Source organism: Bombina bombina, chromosome 4 (genome assembly GCF_027579735.1).
Source record: "Bombina bombina isolate aBomBom1 chromosome 4, aBomBom1.pri, whole genome shotgun sequence".
NCBI classification, from domain to species: domain Eukaryota; kingdom Metazoa; phylum Chordata; class Amphibia; order Anura; family Bombinatoridae; genus Bombina; species Bombina bombina.
In genome coordinates, this window is record NC_069502.1 from 1,092,304,351 (window position 1) to 1,092,312,997 (window position 8,647).

Here is an 8,647-nt window from a genome sequence, read left to right on the forward strand (position 1 = left end):
GGGCATTTGTATGGGCATTGCCTTTAAAAGGGCATTTAGCTCTTTTACATGCCCAGACCCTAATCTAAAAATAAAACCCACCCAAAAAAAACCTTAAATAAACCTAACACTAACCCCCAAAGATCCACTTACAGTTATTGAAGTCCCGCTTGAAGGATCCATCCAGCCGGCAAGAAGTCTTCACCCAGGCGGCCTTTTCGATCTTCATCCATCCGGCGCTGAGCGGGTCCATCCTGAAGACATCCGGCGCGGAGCATCCTCTTCATACGGTCGCCGCCGTAAACTGGAACTTCAATGCAAGTGACATCATCCAAGATGGTGTCCCTTGCATTCCTATTGGCTGCAAGATTTCAATTAGCCAATACGATTAGAGCTGCTAAAATCCTATTGGCTGTTCCAATCAGCCAATAGGATTAGAGCTGCTAAAATCCTATTGGCTGTTCCAATCAGCCAATAGGATTTGAGCAGCTCTCATCCTATTGGCTGTTCCAATCAGCCAATAGGATTGAGTTCTTATCCTATTGGCTGATTGGAACAGCCAATAGAATGAGAGCTGCTCAAATCCTATTGGCTGATTGCCTGAACCAAAAATTGACTGGCTCCTTAGCTTGGATACCTTCTTTTTCAAATAAAGATAGCAAGAGAATGAAGAAAAATTGATAATAGTCCTCATCTATGCGGCAAGAAGTCTTCATCCAGACGGCATCTTCTATCTTCATCCATCCGGCGCTGAGCGGGTCCATCCTGAAGACATCCGGCGCGGAGCATCCTCTTCATACGGTCGCCGCCGTAAACTGGAACTTCAATGCAAGTGACATCATCCAAGATGGTGTTCCTTGCATTCCTATTGGCTGCAAGATTTCAATCCGCCAATACGATTAGAGCTGCTAAAATCCTATTGGCTGTTTCAATCAGCCAATAGGATTAGAGCTGCTAAAATCCTATTGGCTGTTCCAATCAGCCAATAGGATTTGAGCAGCTCTCATCCTATTGGCTGTTCCAATCAGCCAATAGGATTGAGTTCTTATCCTATTGGCTGATTGGAACAGCCAATAGAATGAGAGCTGCTCAAATCCTATTGGCTGATTGCCTAAACCAAAAATTGACTGGCTCCTTAGCTTGGATACCTTCTTTTTCAAATAAAGATAGCAAGAGAATGAAGAAAAATTGATAATAGGAGTACATTAGAAAGTTGCCTAAAATTGCATGCTCTATCTGAATCTCAAAAGAAAAAAATTGGGTTCAGTATCCATTTAAACTTTCATGTTTCAGATAGATCTTGCAGTTTTAAGATACTTTCAATTTACTTCTATTATCAAAATTACTTTGTTCTCTTGATATTCTTTGTTGAAAAGCATACTTAGGTAGGCTAGGGGGCAGCAGTGTAATATTTGGAGCTAGCTGGTGATTTGTGGCTACACGCATGTGCATCTTGTTGCTGGCTCACCAGAAGTGTTCAGCTAGCTCCCAGTAGTGTTTTGCTGCTCTAGAGCTGTACAAAATGACACTTTTTTTTGTCCTAATTTTGGATAACAACTTTTTTTTAAAAAATTCAGTATATGTGTAAACTAAGGGCATTTTCTGAAAATGCATGATCCGTTGACAAGAAACAGTATACAATTTGTGTAATAAAAAATCACTAGAACTGATGTCTAAATGTAAAAGTTTAAAACAACTTTAGCACAGTGGTAGGAAATGGTTTAGCAGTGAATATTTTAACGTTTATAAAAGAAACTACAGTTCTTTTGTCTGTCTATTCTGATTATCTTATTTTTTATTATTTTTAGTTATAGCAGTAAGGTTATTCTCCAACCAATATGTATGCATGTCTTTATCAAAGCTTGATCCTAGAACCTGAGTTTATTTAGGTTCTTTGTTGATGTTGCCCTATTTACCTATGCAGGGCAAAGTATGGTCAGTGCTTGGATGGCAGACCTCCAGGGAATTTCTATCATGACCCCGTCTGCCTTGTTCTTTTTTTTTTCTTGCAAGAACTTTCAACAACTCTTTCTGAAATGTGTGTTATCTCCTGCTTGTGAATACCTTTGAATGACTCAGTTGTGTCTGAGTGTGGGGTCAGGAAAAACAAGTCCTTTATGCTCATCTAAGGCCATGCAAGCACAGTTCTGCCAATGATCTGTAAGGAACAGCGCACTGTAGACCAAGGGATTGGCAGGCATAACTCCATTTCACCTGGGAGGCTGGTGGCATCTCCACCATGGGAGATTTTCACTGCTTGGCTGAACTCCTGTCCACTCCTCTGCCCTGTTTGAAGGTTCTTAGAGGAGGAAAATAGGTTAAGATCGGTTAGAAAACCTCTTTGAAACAACGTGATGATCAGCACTTGAAGTTTCACCATCACTCCTTGCTAGAGGCAAAAAAAATGACTGAGGGATCATGGGAAAGTGGGAGGGATTAACATTTTAGTTATGTTGGGTATTTTGCCTCCTCCTTTTAGACTGGACTTTAATCCCATATGATAGCTCGTTGACTCTCACCATTTTATGAAAGAAATAAGTAATTTAGCTTGAATGCTGTCTAGCAAAAGGTCACTTTTTGTGTACAGTAATATTTGAAAAACACTTCTACCTTTTGAAAAAATGTTTTTCAATTCTAATTAGTGACTGATAGCACCAGGAAGTAATATTATTAGTATATTTTTTAGACTTTGCTGCTCCACATATATATTCCTTCTAGTATGATAAATATGCTGTACTATTTAAAGGGACAGTCTACAATAGAATTTTTATTGTTTTAAAAGATAGATAATCCCTTTATTATTACCCATTCCCCAGTTTTGCACAACCAACACAGTGTATAGTATACTTTTTACTCTCTGTGATTACCTTGTTGAATTTAGTATTGTGTTGTGCTAACTTTTAAATAAGTTCCCAGACGTGAACACATTGTTATCTATATGGCGCACATGAACTATCAGTCTCATGTTATGAAAAGCAAATACAAAAGCATGTGATTAAGACGCTGTCAATAGAGCCTTTGAAACATACAGAAATTTAGAGGTTTAAATGTTATAAAGTATATTAATATAACAATGTTGTGCAAAGCTGGGGAATGGGTAGTAAAGGCATTATCTATCTTTTTAAACAATAACAATTTTTCTGTAGACTGTCCCTTTTAATGACGGAATATTTATACACTAATAGTGAACATGCTACACTGTTCTCAGGCCAGAAGGCACTGCAAGAACTGCACTATTCTTACCAAGCATCGGTTCCTGGAGTGCATTATAAGCTGCTTTTGATAGCGGGGCGGGGCCATGGGCATGCAATCCTCTAAAAAGCTGTGGCAGTGGAGGCTCAGGTTAAGCAGCCTTCTGCTTAGCGCAGCCAGGGGTGTGGTATGTACTGTCTGTGCGTGTATTAAGATAACAATATATTTGGACTCTTAATCGGAGGTGACCTCTGCAGTGTCATTGGAACCAAATCTGAATGGGAAGTGTTAAAAGGTCATCTCTGTCTCCCATTCAGTGCTTAGTTATTTCAGATGAAGACTCTAGCAATCCTGTTCCCAGCCTGCCCTTCTGGTTTTGACCCTGAAGAGTTTTTTTTACTTCTTTTATCCATTTAACCCCTATCTGCATTTTTACCTGAGGATTGACTTTCTGGCTAAAGACCCTTGGAACTGTACTCTAGTTTATGAGCCTTGTTTCCCCTATTGTAGTGAAGAATGGCTTCTGATGAATCATCTGGTGATTACACATGGTTTCTCTACCAACTACTCTTTTGATTTATATAAACTTACTGGTATGGGCTCCAGTGAAGATGTAAGCCAGCCATGGGGTTCAACGTTCTTCACGCTGCATATACTCATGTTTCAAGTAAGCAATTCCTCCGGAACTAAGATCCACACAACTGGTGTCCACGAAAAGAGGCTCCACCATGGCCCCAAGGAAACGCCAATCACAAATCAAAAGTCCTCACGCTTAGTTCAAGGAGTTGCCGAAAACAGGTGTACAAGATATGTTTGTGACATACAGGGTTAACCAACTCTGCACCAGCCACTTGTTTGGCACAGAAACTGTTAACAGACCCTTTCCACTTTAAACAATTTGTCACAGTCTAGCCACTCCAGGAAAGCCTGTGACTTAAAGGGACAGTCTAGGCAAAAATAAACTTTCATGATTCAGATAGAGCATGTAATTTTAAACAATTTTCCAATTTACTTTTATCACCAATTTTGCTTTGTTCTCTTGGTATTCTTAGTTGAAAGCTTAACCTAGGAGGTTCATATGCTAATTTCTTAGACATTCAAGGCCACCTCTTTTCAAAATGCATTTTAACAGCTTTTCACCACTAGAGGGTGTTAGTTCACGTATTTCACATAGATAACACTGTGCTCGTGCACATGAAGTTATCTGGGAGCAGGCTTTGATTGGCTAGACTGCAAGTCTGTCAAAAGAACTGAATTAAAGGGGCAGTTTGCAGAGGCTTAGATACAAGATAATCACAGAGGTTAAAAGTATATTATTATAACTGTGTTGGTTATGCAAAACTGGGGAATGGGTAATAAAGGGATTATCTATCTTTTAAAACAATAAATATTCTGGTGTAGACTGTCCCTTTAATTCAGTGGGTGCAATGGTTAACAAACACTCTCTAGTCTGTTCTAGAACTAAAAAAATACCCAAAATTCCCTTTTAAGGCTACCCACACTGAACTATCTGTATGCTGCCACCACCTAAGATAATTATTTGGGGATCTTAAGGAAAACCAAGACTAACAGATTAAATATCCCAAACACAATTTAGTAAAAAATGAAACAAAAAACCCCCCACAGTAATAATATTATCACCAGTCTCTTTTAGTAGCGTGGTTCAAATATTAGAGACAGGCAAAACTTAATAAAGGAACACATTATGAGCAAAAAAAAGTCACAGTGCATTGATATAAGAAAAAAAGGTTAACAAATAAAATTACACACAGCTAACAGTTTTTAACCTCTTAAGGGCATATGACAGAATTTTTCCGTCATAAAACAATTGAGCAAACTGAAAGCTGTGTCCTTAAAGGGTTAAACAAAATGAGAAAATGTTACAGAACCTTATGCTTCTAAGGAAATGGAAAATGGTCAGACACTATATGTCGCGCCGCTCTAGCTGTTGCTAGGGACGCGAAGCTTGCTGCTCGTTGCCTAGTGGGGAGTCGGCTCCTGTCTTCGTGTGGCAGTGAAGTCATCCCCGCACGCTCCCTCATTCTGATGCCAGCCTGGATTCCTCCTGTGGCGCGAACCCTGCAGCTATGTAAGTACTTCACTTACATTCACCTGTGCCCAAATATAGGTGTTACTTTCTGTTCTCCTGGGTGCTTTTGTTGCTATTTGCTGCATTGATATACTGCTGCTGAACTCTGCTTGTTTGACCACTCTGCCTGTTTACCCCTTAACTGCTGGATTGATATACTGCTACTGAACTCTGCTTATCTGACCACTCTGCCTGTTTACCCCTTAACTGCTGGATTGATATACTGCTGCTGAACTTTGCTTGTCTGACCACTCTGCCTGTTTACCCCTTAACTGCTGTATTGATTTACTGCTGCTGAACTCTGCCTGTCTGACTACTCTGCTTGTTTAACCCCTATTGCTCTGAACTGCCTTACTGTTGCCAAACCCTGCCTGCCTGACCATCCTAATGGTTTACCTCTGGACTACCTTACTGTTACCTTACTTACCTTACTTTACAAGGCTGATTGTCCTGTGAATGTCCCTAAACATGTGACATACTGTTGTCAATTAATTATGACAAGTTTTATGGCTGACACCAGGCTCTGGAAATACCTCAGGATTAGTGATGTGCATTTCACAAGCTTCTAAAGGGATTTATATATAAACAATAGCGTTTGTGACTGTTTTCTTGTCATAGATAGATAGTACAGCAAATAAAATAAAGACAAAAAAACTAACCCTGGAAATCATGAGGCCTTCATGACAATTGTTATACAATCCTCAATTACTGTTTCATGCTTTTATGAGGATTAAATAAACATATTTTGATTTTATTGCACACTTGTTTACCGCTACTCTTTTGATTTACCTGTGTGTACCTACACATACTACAACCTGCTAAGTGTTTCCTCCAGCTTGACTCTGCTTGGTACCTGCTTCATCTCTCTGCTTCATTGATACCAGTTATCAAACCAGGTAATTTCCTAATAACTGTATATTGATGCGAGTATATATACACTGATTAGTATGCTGTACAGTATAATGATGATGGATATCTATACACAGATAATGACCACATAGGCACACACAGTGCTGAATTGGCCCACTGGGAATTTTCCTGATGGGCCGCTGGAGCTGCAGGGCCACATCCCTTGGTCAGTGGTGAAGAGGTAACGACTAAACCAGCAATTTCAAAGCTCTATTGTGCAGTTTCCTGTGGTGCGTGATGGAATATATAGTCCCGCCCATGCTGCCTGTCCCCAGCTTGCAGTGCAGAGACAGCAGCAGCAGCAGCAGAAGGATAATATAATTCAGGATGCAGACAACTGAGGATGAGAAGTTTGGAAGCAGGGAGCCAGGCAGAGCGTGGTCACATAGATCAGTGTGTATCCTTATGTCCTGTCGGAGGCAGTGTGAGGGCTATTATGTAATTTGTCACTTGCTGTGATGGGCTGGTCTTCAAAACTTTCCAGGGCCGGTTTGATTTCCCAGTCCGGCCCTTGGCACACACCTATGTATAGACTGACTACTATGGGCCTCCCCCACTGCACCTGCTCCACCAATGGTAGTTCCACCCATTACTCTGGGTCTCTCCTCTGGTTAGAGGCAAATGCAAATGCCAGTTATTCCCTGCATACTGGTTCCTGCTCATAGTTACTGGCAAGCCTTATCAACTGTTACATACAGTAGATTACGTAGTTTAGGAGGTCAATCTAAATGGTTTCTATTTCATATGCTGACTAGGTGCCTTGTCCTTGTTAGAAGGAACCACAAAGCATGGTGGTAAAAATAGTAAAAAGTCTGCCATCTCTTTTCCTGTTGCCTGTCTCATAGGCAGCATTTTTCCCAATTGTCCATATGAAACCATTGTCTGAATACAAAAATTTTGGAAGCACAATGTGGGTGCAAGTTAAACTCATCAAGGTACCAAGCCATCAGACAGTATCAAAGAATGAGACTGAACATAATAACTGGTCAATGAAAGCATGAGGTATGCAACAGAGTAAGAACTAACCAATGCCAAGATATGGATAAACCAAACAATTGAGCCCTGCATCAATGATGACTCAGCATCAAATGGGTGGAATTGCACTAAATGGCTTTTGATTCATCATGCATGTAACAGATATTGCAAGTAACAACAAAATTATATTTCTTATCTACTCCACAATACACACCACCAATATTAGGAGTCTTTGGGTATTACACACACTTATCCATCCACAGAGGCCAATATCAATGCAAAGAAAACAAGACAAAACAAAACCCCATTAACCACTTTGATGCGCATGACGAGGCATTTTTGTCATGAGCAATGTTACCTGAAGGTGAATGACGGGCCCTTCTCATCATGCAAGGGGATCGCTGATCAATCTGTTTTTGGCAATCCCCCTCACTACAGGCCGGGGATCATTGGTAGCCTAGTGGGGAGTGCCGGCTGACGTCACCATGGTGATGTCACAAAGGGCCTTAGGCAGGATTCACTGGAAGCTGTTAGGGAGCTGGATGGGGGAGGTTTTTCTAACCCCTCGATCTCAGCTCCCATAACAGCTACAAAGCTCCAAGACCCCTCATTTGAAAGAGAAAACGCAACACAAAGTTATCTGATTTGCAATATTACCCGATATGGAATATGAAGAAAAAAAATGTTTATGTCTAGAGACCCCTTATAAAATGTATTTCCCAGTAGACAAGTCCCTCTCTTAAGAATTAGTTAACCTGCCCACCTGCATTTGCAAGTTGCGATGTTGAATCGCACAATGAAAGTTAACTGTACAAAAGGTTTCTTGTGCAATGCAGCATTCAGCTCTGCCACAACCAGTTGCGATAGAGCAAGGCATGTCAATCATCTGTCTGTGAGTGCTGGTGAGCACCCAGGGCTGTGAGTTTTGCAGGGTCATGGGATGTGTACCCAGTTCATTTTGAGTGCAGTCCATTTTTGTGTTTTTTTATGTATCTAGGGAAATTACAAAGGGCCATGTCACTCGTGTTTGTTTCTCAGCCTGTTTGGTTGAAGGCATGCACTGTATGGCTATAGGTTAGGGTAGAGCTTTCCAAACTTGTCATGTTGGGGACACACTTTTTAGACCTACATCATTTCGAAACACAGTAATTCAGTTGTACTAGCAAACAGGAGGTTAAACTAACTTGCATCTTTAAGCTTCCACTTCCTATCCATATATCAAGAGCAGGAGCCGCAATGCACTACTGGGAGCTAGCTGCAAAAAAAAAAAAAACACTTTGACTTCTGACTTCAGCTCAGCGTTTAAGCTGCCGCCCGACTACTGCCCGTGCTGCAAACACACTGCTATCCCACTCACTGACTACACATGCAGTCACGAGCAGATTGAGGAGACTACACGTGCAGTCAGGAGCCAATGTGCCGCCAAAGCCGCCAATGGGAATAGTTTCAGTTTCCACTGAGCTTCGCCAATAGGTTAAGATGATCTGTGACCCACTAGGTATC